The sequence below is a fragment of the Macrobrachium nipponense genome, chromosome 6 (assembly GCF_015104395.2).
Source record: "Macrobrachium nipponense isolate FS-2020 chromosome 6, ASM1510439v2, whole genome shotgun sequence".
NCBI classification, from domain to species: Eukaryota; Metazoa; Arthropoda; class Malacostraca; order Decapoda; family Palaemonidae; genus Macrobrachium; species Macrobrachium nipponense.
Genome location: NC_061108.1, coordinates 133,500,169 through 133,515,168, shown reverse-complemented (window position 1 = coordinate 133,515,168; position 15,000 = coordinate 133,500,169). Strand labels below are relative to the sequence as shown.

At 35.6% G+C, this 15,000-nt stretch overlaps 1 protein-coding gene across 1 annotated transcript in view; it reads right to left on the bottom strand.

Moving 5' to 3' along the window:
* The window catches only part of LOC135216256 (extracellular signal-regulated kinase 2-like), a 222,573-nt gene that overhangs the window by 23,181 nt on the left and 184,392 nt on the right, over positions 1–15,000 (bottom strand). The gene's annotated exons all lie outside the window — the stretch shown is intronic.

Here is a 15,000-nt window from a genome sequence, read left to right as displayed (position 1 = left end):
ATATATATATATATATATATATATATATATATGTAGATACATACATATACAGACCAGTATATTCAACATGAAAGCTGCCATGGCAGTAAGCAATAACATCTGGACATTGATGGGGACTCTCTCTCTCTCTCTCTCTCTCTCTCTCTCTCTCTCTCTCTCTCTCATGAGGGCAGAGGGAAACACATTTTGTGGCACATTCATTTTAACTACGACTTGTTATCACTACCTATGAGATCCCACGAGAGAGAGAGTGATTATGGAAAAAAGGGGATTCTTATGGAATTTCTTCGTTATTTCCAATCACATACCATGAAATTTACGAGTAAAATAAGTCACTTCTTTAAACCAACTGTAATTTGTTTTACACATTTTTTTTTCAAGATTGTCAAAATAAAACACCAGTTTATCTACTAACTAAAACCCTCACTTCCATTTCCTTTAGAATTGGTAGAAAGTTTCGTAATAATAACAACTATTAATGCACCCAATTCCCACACACCAACCGCAAATGAGTTGAGGATCAGTAAAAGACCACAAAAATACTTCGAAAAGGACATAAACACATGTCTCCACATCTCTGAGTCTCTCATCCAGAAACCAGGTCTTGACAATATCGCTAATGCCCCGTTTAGGGTTGCAAGACAAAAAAAAAAAAAAAAAAACACAAGTGAAAGCATCAATCCAATACTCTTGCTTGAGGCAAACACTTAAGTGAAAACACGACTAATGCTTTCTATTATACAAGAGGATATTTTCCTTCCACGGGTCTCTAATCCACTTCCCCATAAATAAAAATGAAAATCCCTCTCCCCATATTTAGGCTGGTTCGAGCGTGGGAGAGAAGGGTTGAGGTGAGGGAAGGAGGAAGGGGGGTGATTACCAGCAGTGTAAGGAGGAGGTGGGGGAGGACTAATGGAAGGGAGAGGGAGAAGGGATGATTAACAGATGTGAGGAGAGGAGGAGGACTAATGGGAAGGGTTGAGGGAAAAGGGGAGGGAAGGGAGGGGGATGATTTAACAGACGCTTGAGGAGGAGGAGGAGGACTAATGAGAGGGAGGGGGAGAGGGAAAAAAACAAAAACAAAAGAGTTGAGGGAAGGGGGGATGATTAGCAGACGTGTGAGGATTAGGAGGAGGAGGACTAATGAGTGGGAGAGGAAGAAGGGTTGAGGGGAAGGAAGGAGGAGGGGGGGGGGGGGATTTCACAGGACGAGAAGGAGGAGTAGGACTCATGGTAGGGAGACGAAGAAAGGGAGGAGAGAATGACGTTGGGAAAAGTTGGGAAAGGCGGACAACCAAAGGGCGACGAGATTTAATCTGGTGCCCACCCTCCCCCCCCCCCCCCCCCCCCCCCCCCCCTCCCCTCCTCCTCTTCTCGCCGAACGAAGAAACCACGTAACCAAAAAACACCAATAAAAAAAATCCTCATCTTCCCTCTTCTTGGATCTCCCTTTCTCTATCTGTTCTTACAGTCGACATCTTTGCTTTTAATCCTCTACATTTTTCTTCCATTTAAGAGCATTAGTTCTTAATGAAATCAAATAACAAGAAATTAATACATACTATGAAATATTGTTCAAAGAAGCTTGCAATTACTGGGGAAATCTGCTCGTGGTATAAATGTACCAATAAAAACTTGCTACAGAATTGATACAGGAGGAAATGTGGTGTGTGTTTGTGTAAGATGTATACTACAGTAGATCTTTTGTTAGGAGCAATTAATGATTTTTATAATGTAAAAAATTATTAATTGCTCCTAACAAAATATCTACTTTAGCATACATCTTGAACACAATCTCCACAATGCCTCCTATAGCAAGTTTTTATGATGTAAAGGGAACATGTGGTGAATTATATAAAACGGGAGAGTGACTGGTTTGGTGTCAATACTGCTTATACAACGATATGCACTGTCTACAAGCCTTGGCATTATCTCTATGGACGCAACGATGCAAGAAGTCATAAAATGGACAGCATTTGTGGATGCAGAGTTGTATGATAAAATCAGTCACTGACAGAGTACTGACGGGCTGATATCTGCAAATAAAAGTTGATTCTTACTGCAATAACTAAACCATAAGCTTTAAAAGTGTTTGCAAGAGGAATAAGTGAAGAGTAAATTTGAGTAAGAATCAGGTTATGAGGGTCAAACGAAACCAGGAAGCAAGGAAAGTAGCAGGATGTGTGTGCAAAGTACTGAGAAGTTACTTGGGCTGTCTCAAGAAGGCTAGGTCGAAGCGTATGAAGGGAATGAATATTGAGCCAGTTCTCCTTTACGGAAGTGAAGTGTGAATGCTGATTGCAGAGGTAAGTAAACAGACTGAAGCCGTTGAAATAAACTTCTTGCATCTTTTTGCGTAGTAAAATATAAATTGACGTAATTATTAAATTGCCAATAAAAGCAAATAAGACACCAAAACACGGCCCGACAGATTACAAGGAAACGATTTCGAGAGAACATAAAAAACACGGAGAAAAATTGGCCAATATTTCAGGACGTTACAACCACACATCGTAAAAAAATAATCTCAATTGCAGCATCACAACTCCGACAAAGAAATAACCGAACGAACAAGCAGTTGGATAATAATGACGACGATGATGCTGTAGATGTAGGATTTATTATCGAGGAGGAGGAGGAGGAGGAAGAATGATGAGATGAGACCGAGATGCTGATGACACTCCAAGGTGTGCACGGAGTTGAAGGTCAACACGAATGTTAAAAAAAAGGAAGAAAGAAAGGCCTGTGAAGGAAGAAAAGGAGGAGGAGGAGGAGGGAAGGGAAGGGTAAGATGGCAGAAGGGTACTAGAGAGAGAGAGAGAGAGAGAGAGAGAGAGAGAGAGAGAGAGAGAGAGAGAAGGTGGGGGGCGGGTATCTGGAGGCAGGATAAGGGGTGGTGTATCACACGCAGAGATAGATAAGCAGAGAGAGAGAGAGAGAGAGACGTGGGCACGTTCGCACAGTGATTCTTATTCAGCGATAACAATAGGGATATGCGTCATGAACCGCGTAAGAGTTGCAATAGCTAAGCGAATGGTATTAGATATTGCACAAAATACGAAGACAGACTGACTGACGGATTGATTGATGCGAGAAAACAATTGTAAATATGCTCTGGGAACGAAGGGCCTCTTCGAAAACTAATAATTTTAAAAATGAGAAAGAGTAACAATGTATTAAAGGCTACAAAATCCAAATTAAGTAAAAGGGATGAAACAAAACTCTCTCTCTCTCTCTCTCTCTCTCTCTCTCTCTCTCTCTCTCTCTCTCTCTCTCTCTCTCTCTCTCTCAGAGAACTGGGGAGGGGGAGCAATTTCGTTATTGTCTTTCAACGGCAGGAAATGACAGAACAGATTTTGGAATATGCAATTTGAACTGAACTAGTGCAGCTACATTTCGGGGTAAATATACCGAGTTACAGGAATCACTGCAAAGCGTTTATGGACACTATCATGACAAGTGAGTTTTTGCTCTAAATTCCTGGTTTTTTAAAACTTAGTCGGTAGGAGGGTTCCATCGTACCAGAGTTCGCAATAATGAATGATTAACGAGAGAGAGAGAGAGAGAGATTCATAAAATCTGCTTGCCAAAAATTAGAGAAAAACATCACAATTTGTATAGAACCTTCGATAATTTTCTACAATAGCTGAAAAACACGACCCACCACAATCGTAAATGGAAGTTAATTATGTCTCGTACAACCATTATAAAGTTATGTGTATTTCTTAGCCATACGGAAGAGAGGTGAATACAAGAAATAATTCCTACTGCAATTACCAACGTTGCATGCGCAAAACCATTGTCGACGTTCATTTCCTTAATACAGCTGTATTAGCAGTTATTACTGTCACAAGCGTTCCTGGAAGTGTTGCAGTTTTAAAAATATCGATACCTTTACACCCATAAAAAAAAGTATTTTGATGTGAGCTATGAAACAAGACTGCCAGAAACACATTCAACGAAGTATTATTATTATTATTATTATTATTATTATTATTATTATTATATTATTATTATTATTATTATTTCAGTCGGTAAAGGTAAACACAGAAAGAGGAGATCAGTTATTAGAAAAATCAATAAATGAATAAATCAGTAAAATATTAAAATAAATTTACAAAAAAAAATATATATATATACGTAAAATACTAAAATACAAGTTGACTTGTAGTAAGCGAGATAAGCGTGACAGACACCCTGAACGAACTGACAGACGAACAGGAGGAGAAAACTCGAACTTCCCAACTCGGTCGATAGAGAAGAGCCATAAACGAAAGCAAGGCCGGCTGTAAAACTGAATTAGCACTGAAGACCGAAGAGGGCATATAGGCGATGTCTCTGCTTATTCTGCTCTTCAGAAATTACAGGTGATGGGATAATGACTACAATGAGGGTGTGAAAAAAACTTATATATATATATATCTTATAATATATAATATATATTATATATATATATATTATATATATATACACACCGCACTTATATTATTCCAGAATCATTGTAAAATTTCAATATTGTATTCAAAATACTGCACATAAGTACAGATTTTCTCTATACGCCCAATACTCCTTTCTCTCCTTTTCTCTCCCTCTCTCTCGTCTCTCTCTCTCTCTCATATATATATATATATATTATATATTAGATAAGATCTATATATAGATAATATATCTATAGTATATTAGATATATATTATATTATATCTATATCTATATATACATATATATATATACAACACTTTATATATTCAGAATCATGTAAATTTCAATATGTATTCAAAATACTGCACATAATTAATTTTCTCTATACGCCCAATCCTTTTCTCTCTCTCTCTCTCTCTCTTCTCTCTCTCTCTCTCTTCTCTCCTCTCTCTCTTCATATATATATTAATATATATATATATATATATATTTATATTTATATATAATATATATATATACATATATTATTATATATATATATATATAACATGCTTAAAAAATCACAGTAGATGCACGTGACTTCATTAAATAAGCGAATACCACAGGAAAATGATAGGCAGAAATCCAAGCGCTTTCGCCTTTACTAAGACATGTAAATGATCTCCAATTCCTTCAAGATAAAATACGTGAAATACCTCAGAAAAGTCCCTCGCGCTTTAACATGTTAAATTGTCAGTCTAGAGAAATATGAATCCAGTGGCAAATCACCTTCATAGCGAGAAATAAAGGTTTAACCTTCAAAGCATCGATTCTGGCGAGACAATTTAGGTCGCTCGATAGTAAATATAGATTTGAAGCCGTGACGGTGAGAGAGACCTTTACACGTTTTTATTTTGAGCTGATGATAAAAGTTGAAAAAAGCTCTACCTCAGTTTAAACAAAATGATGGGCAAGTTCAGTTTTCAAAAGGTTACTTACAGAAAAAATACATAGACAATTCAGTCACTGTAATACAAAAACACAAAAACTATCCTCAGATGATTTTATATACACAATCAGAAACGAAAGTCTTTTAAAAAAAATACCTCAAAACTAAGTTCTATTATTAGTTACCTATTATATCAACACGCACTCAATGCATTTAACCAAATTTCCATTTTCAAAAGAATAATTTTAATTTACAAGAGAGTTTCTTTTTCTAGTCAACATCATTATCCTCTTGATGATAATCAATGTGACACTATTATACACATACACACATACACACGTGTGTGTATATGTATCATACACATACATATACATACATTATATACATATATATATATATATATAATATATATATATATATATATATATATATATATATATATATATGGTACGGGCGTATCCGTGGGAACGCCAGATGTGGAATGGATGGAAGAACGAAGATGCTCCCTATGGGATGGGGAGAGGGGGGAAGGGGTGGGGGGGGAAGAGGGGAGAAGAAAGAGAGGATGCCCCTGAGGGTATACAGCCTTCCCACTGGAGGGCTGCTATGGCCATACCCTTTTTACAAGGGAGGTGGCTTCGAAGGGGTTAATGGGTGTCAAGTTATCATCAAGTAGCGTGAGATATATAATGGTGTGGCTTAAGGAACCGAGGTTGGGGGGGGGGGGGGGGGGTGGGGGGGGGGGGGGGACTGAAGAAAGGGCCACTGAAGAAAACGTGACAAAAACGAGGAATGATTCCACTTCGTTGAGACGTGAGAAAAATAACTAATTCGTTAAAATGAAAAAAATGTAACTACTTGGCTAAGAGGGGATATAGTAACTTTACATAGTAGAGGGGTAAAAATGTAACTTTACTTAGTTAAGAGGAAAAAAGTAACTATTTGGTTAAGAGGGAAAAAGTAACATTACTTAGTTAAGACATAATAGTAACTTGACTTTGTTAGAATGCTAAACAAAAATTACGATAAAGCTTTATACAATGTGTCCGTTTCCCTACTCAAAATTGTCCAAGACTGATTTACATAACTCTAAATAGTCGCAAAGTCTAATAAGCTATTATGTCTTAGATATGTACAGGGAATATTTTTTTCAAACTAGATTAGCTCTTTAGCATCCAAAGGTGGATAGCAGAAGATATAAATGAAAGTCGACAATAAATAAAAATATGAAATATTTAGTTGTCATATAGCCAAGAAATATTAAGTATTGCCATTGAGCCAAAATAACTATACATATGTTTATATATATATATATATATATATATATATATATTATATATATATTATATTATACAATGTATAAATTTTTAGCACATCACGTCGATAATGTCACTGAAGTCCTGATTTCTCCTCTGCTGGTTCGAATCCACGAGTGGACGAAATTATCATCAACTAAAAAATTCCCCTTCGGTTAACATATATGAAAATCTATTAATTCCGAGGTAGAGCGAACTGGATGTTAAAGGACATTTGCAGCTTAATGCATATAATGTATATATACATACATATGTCACCCAAGTAACAATGATGTATATACTTACCTGACAGTAACCACAGGCATCATTTAACCCAACGAAGACAATTATAATTCCATTAGAGGAATTCATTACCAGAATACCAATCATCTAAATATATCACAATCAATATATACAGACAGTCTGAAGACAAAAGAGAACATCCAGTCGTAATGAAATTCATTATTATTACCGATAATTACCAAATTCGCCCGAGGGACACGTCATGGACACAAGGTGCAATAGTGCATGCTATTTCTCAATACCCTCTAACAAGACACAATTAACTAAATGAACATTCATAGCCATGAAGTATTATAATAGGCTCTCCTGGAACACCTATCCATAAGAAGTAATTACGTCTGAGAGAATTACTTTTATGGCAGTAATTACATTCGAAAGAATTACGTTTATGACAGTAGTTTTAGCATTTCATTTTTCTCTTCTTATTTTGACTATAAGTGCTCAATATAGTTCCACGTATTTCTTTCTTATCCAGAGAATGTTCTTTCGGCTATGAAAATTTGGATATTAAACCCAGCACTGGGCCACTTTCGGCCATTCAGCTGTTAAGAGGGCAAATGAAAAGTGAGTTGGAGTGGCTGGACAGCAAAAAAAAAATAAAAAAAAAAAAAAATAAAAAAAATAAAAAAAATAAATATAAAACAACAAGAAAATAGGTAAATGAAAAGAGAGAGTTGGAGTGGCTGGACAGCAAAATAAAAAAAATAAAAATAATAATAAAAATAAAACAGCAAGAAAAGAGGTAAATGAAAAGAGAGAGTTAGAGTGGCTGGACAGCAAAAAAAAAAAAAAATTTAAAAAAAACGAAAGAAAATAGGTAATTGAAAAGAGGGAGTTGGAGTGGCTGAAGAGCAAAATGAAAAAAAAATAAAAAAAAACATCAAGAAAAGAGGTAAATGAAGAGGGAGTTAAGAGTGGCTGGACAGCAAAATATAAATATGAAAAACAGCAAGAAAAGAGGTAAAGAAGTAACAAGTTGGAGTAGCTAGAGGCAGAAGAGACAACGCAAGTAACCTTTAATCATGACTGCAGTGCACCACGTGAGATACACTGACGGCACTAACAGCTTACGGGACTTAAAAATTATGTGGAAAAACGGTCGAAGAAACCTTTCAAATAACTGACGCACAATCACTGACTTACGTCATGAACAGTGACTTAGGTGCATAAAAGAGACTGCATGACTCCGCATTTTTCTTTACCCTTTTAAGCAGATACTGACCCCGTCATCGTATACTTTAAGATTACGTGGTTTCCTTTTTTCTTCGTGAGCTTGAAGGATGAAAAGCTTCAAGAGAAAAACTATTCCTTTTCTGGGAAACCCATCGGAAAAAAAAAAAATCTGCCAAATCATAAATGTCACTGTAAGTTTCAAGTCCAAAGTCGAGAGAAAAAGTAAATACTTACATTCGTACATATATTTCTAAATCGCATACATACATACATCACATACAAACGAGTATGTTTTAAAAATGAATATATAGTTGGTAGTAACATACACATGGGCATATTAACTGCCGCCCCCCCCCCCAAAAAAAAAAAACAATAAGGTTTCAACTGTCAAACCATAACACGCCACACGAGACGACTATAAACGTATAATAATCTTCACTTTCTATAATCAGGTTTACAGAAATATTCAAATTTCAAAAACTGGACAGATGTAGAATTAAGATGGCACTAAAAATATTAAAATCAATTGGTATATTTTTCCTACGCTTTCAATAAATGGAGTTGCTTGCGCAAGGCGCGCTTTAGCTGTCTCGACTGAAAAACAAAACCCTGTCGCGTAGGCCTATAATTAGAGTTCGTCCACTCTGATCTCAGTTAACGTCGTTTATCCGTGACAAGTAAATACTCCACTGGGATAACAATACGTCATAAATATCGCTCAATTGCGAAAGCAGGCCTTGAAGCAACCTTTCTTTCAGTTTTTCTTTCTTTTTTATTCAAATGGCCTCCAGGTTCATGACAAGCAGATATATAAGCAACAGCAAACCGCATTAAAAGCATCTTTGCTGTTATGTAATGCGTCTTACTGTTATGACCTCTGAAGATTACCTCTAGATTACCTGCTTGTCTCTTCTACTCTTCCCGGGGTGGAGGAGGATGACCTCCTCGAGGTCCTCTCTCGTGTGTGAACTTAAAAGATATCCTGCACCATACTATAATGAGAGAGCCTATAGGATATCAATTACTGACGCTGTTTTTGACAGACCGCTAAAATGGCATGGCAAGGTAAGGACGCTTGGCTACTTTGTGAGAGAGAGAGAGAGAGAGAGAGAGAGAGAGAGAGAGACCGCATCACCTACGCAGCCTTGAATAATTAGAAAACCAAACCAGTATCAAGTCATTCACCTCGAGTGGAGACAGGCAGACACAGACTCTATACCCCTCCCAGCAAAACAAAAGCCACCATACCAACAAAGGGAAAAAGTCTGGGTAAAAATGCCATCACATGTGATGTTTAAGATGTTACGATATTCCTCATAATTGCTGCAACTTATTACCCGACACGCAGGTGTCTTTATTATCAAGGATTACACGAAGCTAATTTGCTCATGACGTCAAAAGTATAGTATTACTGTCGGGTCTCTCTCTCTCTCTCTCTCTCTCTCTCTCTCTCTCTCTCTCTCTCTCTCTTCTTGTTATCACTCTTCTATTCACTTCTGATTTTTCTTCTCCAATCATTACCAGATGTGGATTGAAAGAGAAGTCTCTCTCTCTCTCTCTCTCTCTCTCTCTCTCTCTCTCTCTCTCTCTCTCTCTCTCTCTCTCCTGGCTTTTCTTGTCGCCACCTCTCCGTTATTCACTTATACGATCTCTCTTTCCAATCATTACCAGATGTGGATTGAAAGAGAAGTCTCTCTCTCTCTCTCTCTATCTCTCTCTCTCTCTATATGGAATTGTGACATATTAGCATTAAGCCTCAAGAACTCAAGCGAAGATGTAATGCATTACAACTCTAAAAAAAAATCATCCATGTATTTTAATATATTTATTAACATTTTTATCTATTCATTTATTAATCTGTCAATTCATCTTTTCTTTTTTATAATAATCGACCTCTTCCTGTATTTTTTATTACCTTCTGTATGTTTTATTATTTTCTTAATAATAATAATAATAATAATAATCATAATAATAATAATAATAATAATAAATTTAAGTCCATGGCCTCCTGTGGGCTTGTTTGACATGAAGAGGGTTCATCTCTCGAATAATAATAATAATAATAATAATAATAATGTGGAAAATGCTCGCCACATACACAAGATGCATTCGACCTTAACTTAGCCTTAACGCAGAGACCACTTTAACCCCAAGCACGACTTTTATCGCTGATTTGGAAAAAAAAAGAAAAAGAAAATCTTTTATGGTTTGTTAAAAAAAAAAAAAAAAAAAAAAAAAAAAGACGACTCGCTTTCTACTGCGTGTTCGGGTACACAAGAACCAAAAGCGGCCATGCGTGAGGACCCCCAAAAACCTGCTGCGTGCTTCTTCCTCCCCTCACGGGCGATTAGACAAAAGCAAAACGTTCATAGCGCTACATTCACCTCATTACTTCCTGCTAGCGCTAATGAGATTAGCCAGAGCGATTAGTAAAACACCCCAGTGTGGAAGATAACATTAAAGTAATGTCAAAGCGCTTGGAGAGAGAGAGAGAGAGAGAGAGAGAGAGAGAGAGAGAGAGAGAGAGAGAGAGAGAGAGAGCAAGGACGATCTGAAGACACGTTAGGCTATAAGCGTGTGGTGATACAGATACAATGTTCTACATAGAATGGAATTTTTTTTTATTTATTATTATTACTTGCTGGAAGAAGACTTTCATTAATACAGGTTTTATTGAAAATAATGACTATTTCAGCCGCGTTTATTTTGTATAGAAGTTTCTCTATTCCTCTCTCGTAGTAGCCATCTTGCTTGGTGAGACGTACCCGCGTGAAGTCAGATTAATCAACAGATATCACAAGTTTAACATACGACTAGAATTTGAGAAATATCTAGAAGTGTTCGTGAACTATCGGTGATAAGATTAGTGTGAAAATAGTAGGATAAAGCGTCTTCTAAGTTAGTTTATCAAGTGTAATACTATAAATCAGAACAAGATGGCAGTAAGTTCCAACTGCGGGAAGAGGTGGCGTAATTTGGCGTGTTTAGCAGATTCGCAATACGATGAGGTAGCAGGAAGGGAACTGGCATTTCTCATCTATGAAATCAGCAACAGTCCTAACCAAAAAGATACAAAAGCATTCATAGATATATTAGAAGGATATAATCCTTCAAACTGGAACAAATCTAATGAAAACATCTTGAAAATAATTGAAGAAGTTCCAAATAAAATCCAAGTGGTCAAGAGACTCATAAAGAAAATATACATAAACCAACATATTCCGACAAAGAAAAGAATAAGGAAGGTGAATCTTGTGAATATCCTAATTGATGCATTAGGAAAAAGAATGCCAAAAGCATGCAAACTGTGTAAGGTTTGGTATAGCATAGTCAATCCACAAAACCTAATCAGAAAATGTGCTGCATGCAACATTCCGACCCATCCACAGTGTGCTGAGGTAATACAAGATTTGAGAAAAGATACAAGAATTTTTTGTTCAACATGTCTATCATGGATAGACAGTGTTATTAAATCAAGATTGAATGTACAAATAGTGAGGATGAAGAAGAAGAGGAAGAAGAGGAAGAAGAAGAAGAAAAAGAAGAAGAGGAAAACGGAAGAGAAGTAAACAAAAATGAAATGACAGAAAAAAATAAGGAAAACAAAGAACAAGATAAAAGTATGGATGCAGAGATACTCATTGATACTACATATGAGGCAATAAAGCAGCATACCTACGAAGAAATAAATTACGATATGACAACAGAAAAGCAAATCCCGAAGAGGCTCTACCCAGATCTACACAATGACGGGAAAGAGGAAAAAATAGACAAGAAAGACAAAATCTGCAACCTTTTGAAAAGAGGGAATTGCAGATTTGGAGAAAGATGTTACTACAAACATCCTAAGATATGTCAAAACTATGAAATATATGGTAAATGTGCATACTTAGATGGATATGGGGATGATTGCAGAGATCTGCATCCAAAAATATGTAAAAACTTAAAAGAAGGAAAAGGATGTAAGTTCGACAAAAAATGCAAATATATGCACCCTGTAGCCATGAATCATAATCAAATAAATAACCAACCAAGTAATAAAATCCAAAATAAGAAAGAAACAAATAAAGAGAGAAATCAAGAATATCAGGTAAAAGAGAAAAGCAAACCACCAATGAGATATGCAGAGGTGTCAGCAAAAAATTTCAAAGCATCAGCTCCGAAATTCTACTCAAGAGATAATAACTGTATTTATTATGCAAGAGGATATTGCCAGAAACGGGAAAAGAAAATTGCCAGATTCAGGACACAAAATGAATAATTATGATGAAGGAAGATCAAATATTATGGAAAAGTTGGATTTTTTAATGTCAGAATTTCTGGAAATGAAAAAAAGAACAACATACCAGAACAGGAAAGAGACATGGGAAAATCCTTATTACTACCAGTATTAAATGAAGGAGAAAACACGCAAACCATCATAGTGATGAATGCGCAGGGTTTAGTTACGAGTAACTCAAAAAGAAAAATAGAGTACTTAGAAGAACTAACCCAAAATGAAAAGAAAATAGATATAATGAATATAAGTGAAACCTGGTATCCCAAGAGACTGGGAATGATGATCAAATAAAAGGGTTCCAAACTTATAGATCAGATAGAAAAAATAGGAATCAAGGGGGAACCGCAATATATGGGAAAGACAAAAAACAAGGAAAAATATATGAGAAATATAGTAACTCAGAATGTGAACTAATAGCGGTAGAATTTGAATCTGAAAAATTTGATGAACATAGTAATATATAGACCTCCTAATACTAAAGAGTTTGACTTAATAATTGAAAAATTGGATGATATATGTAGAAATCACAAGGACTGGACTATTCTCCTATCTGGTGACTTCAACTTTCCTTTCGTAGAATGGAAAGAAACGAATAGGAGATTGTGGTTGTACTTATACATATAAAAAAGAGAGTAATAGTAGTGCAGAAGATAAGAGGCAATTTGAAAAGCTATTAGATATGCTACTAGAATACAACATTCAACAAATAAATCACCTGCCAACAAGAAAGGAAAATACTTTAGACCTAGTATTTGTGAACGAGATGAATTATGTTAAAGAAATAATAGTTTATAATGCGAGTATTTCAGACCATAATGTCATAGAATTAACAGTTCATTCCAAAGCAAGTGAAAATAGAGATAAGCAAGAAATGAAAAAGTGGGAAGGATATGGAAAATACAACTTCTACAGTAAAAATATAAAATGGTCAGAAATTAATGAAGAATTAAACAAAGATTGGGATAACATTTTCGTAAGTGATGACATAAGGGTAAATACGGAGATATTATATATATTGGAGAAAATAGTGGAAAAATATATACCAAAGAAGAAAAGTAAACATCATTCATGCATACCAAGAGACAGAAGGATCTTGTTCCAGAAAATCAGAAAGTGGAAAAAAGGTCTTGCAAAAGAAAAAAATGCATGGAAAGTTATAGAACTAAAAAGTAAGATAGAAAATGCAGAACAAAAGATTAAACAATCAAAAGAAAATGAAAAACGGGACTTGGAAGAAAAAACCCTATTAAATATCAAGCAAAACCCCAAACTATTATACTCATATGCGAAGAAGATGAATAAAAGAAGAATAGAAATAGGCCCTCTGAGAATTGAAGGGAGATTAACGAATGAAAAAAAGGAAATTTGCAACATACTGGCAGAACGATATAAGAGAGAATTCACCCCTAGAATAGATAATGATATAGAAGTAAGGGAAGAAAATAGTGAATATTTAGCTGACATAGAAATTAATGAAGGCTTTGAATGTTATTGCTGCAGGGCAATTAATGAAATTAAAAATGGAGCTGCTGCAGGGCCGGATGGAGTCCCTGCTATTTTGTTAAAGAAAGTAGTTCATTCTATCGCAAAGCCACTTGCAATATTATTAAGACAAAGTGTAGATACAGGCAAGATTTATGATGGAGCCAAACGAATTAGCAATTATTCACACCCCTACTTTCAAAAGTGGATCAAGACTAGAGGCAAGTAATTATAGGCCTGTGAGTCTAACATCACATATTATGAAAGTGTATGAAAGGGTAATGAAGAAAAATATTATGAAACATTTAATAAAAAATAATTTGTTTAATATAGGGAACAACACGGTTTCGTACCCGGAAAAAGTACACAAACCCAACTGTTAGTCCACCGTGAGAACATATTCAAAAATATGAAAAGCGGAAATGAAACAGATGTGGTTTATCTAGACTTTGCAAAAGCCTTTGACAAAGTAGACCATAATATATTAGCAAAGAAAATTAGAAAACACAATATCGTAGATAAAGTAGGAAGATGGTTTAAAAGAATTTTTACACAACAGAAAACAGATAGTTATTGCAAACGATGAGAAATCGGATGAAACCAAGGTAATATCCGGTGTGCCACAAGGTACGGTGCTAGCTGCAATATTGTTTGTTATTATGATTGAAGACATAGACAGTAATGTTAAGGATTCGGTAGTGAGTAGTTTCGCTGATGACACAAGAATAAGTAGAGAAATTACTTGTGATGAAGATAGGAACGCTCTACAAAGAGACCTTAACAAAGTATATGATTGGGCAGAGGTAATAGGATGGTATTTAACTCTGATAAATTTGAATCAATAAATTATGGAGACAGAGAAGGAAAGCTATATGCATATAGGGGACCTAATAATGAGACAATCACAAATAAGGAAGCAGTTAAAGACCTTGGTGTGATGATGAATAGGAAACATGTTATGCAATGATCAAATAGCAATTCTGTTGGCAAAATGTAAAGCAAAAATGGGAATGTTGTTACGGCACTTCAAAACAAGAAAAGCTGAACACATGATTATGCTTTATAAAACATATGTTCGTAGTCCACTTGAATATTGCAATATGATATGGTACCCACACTAT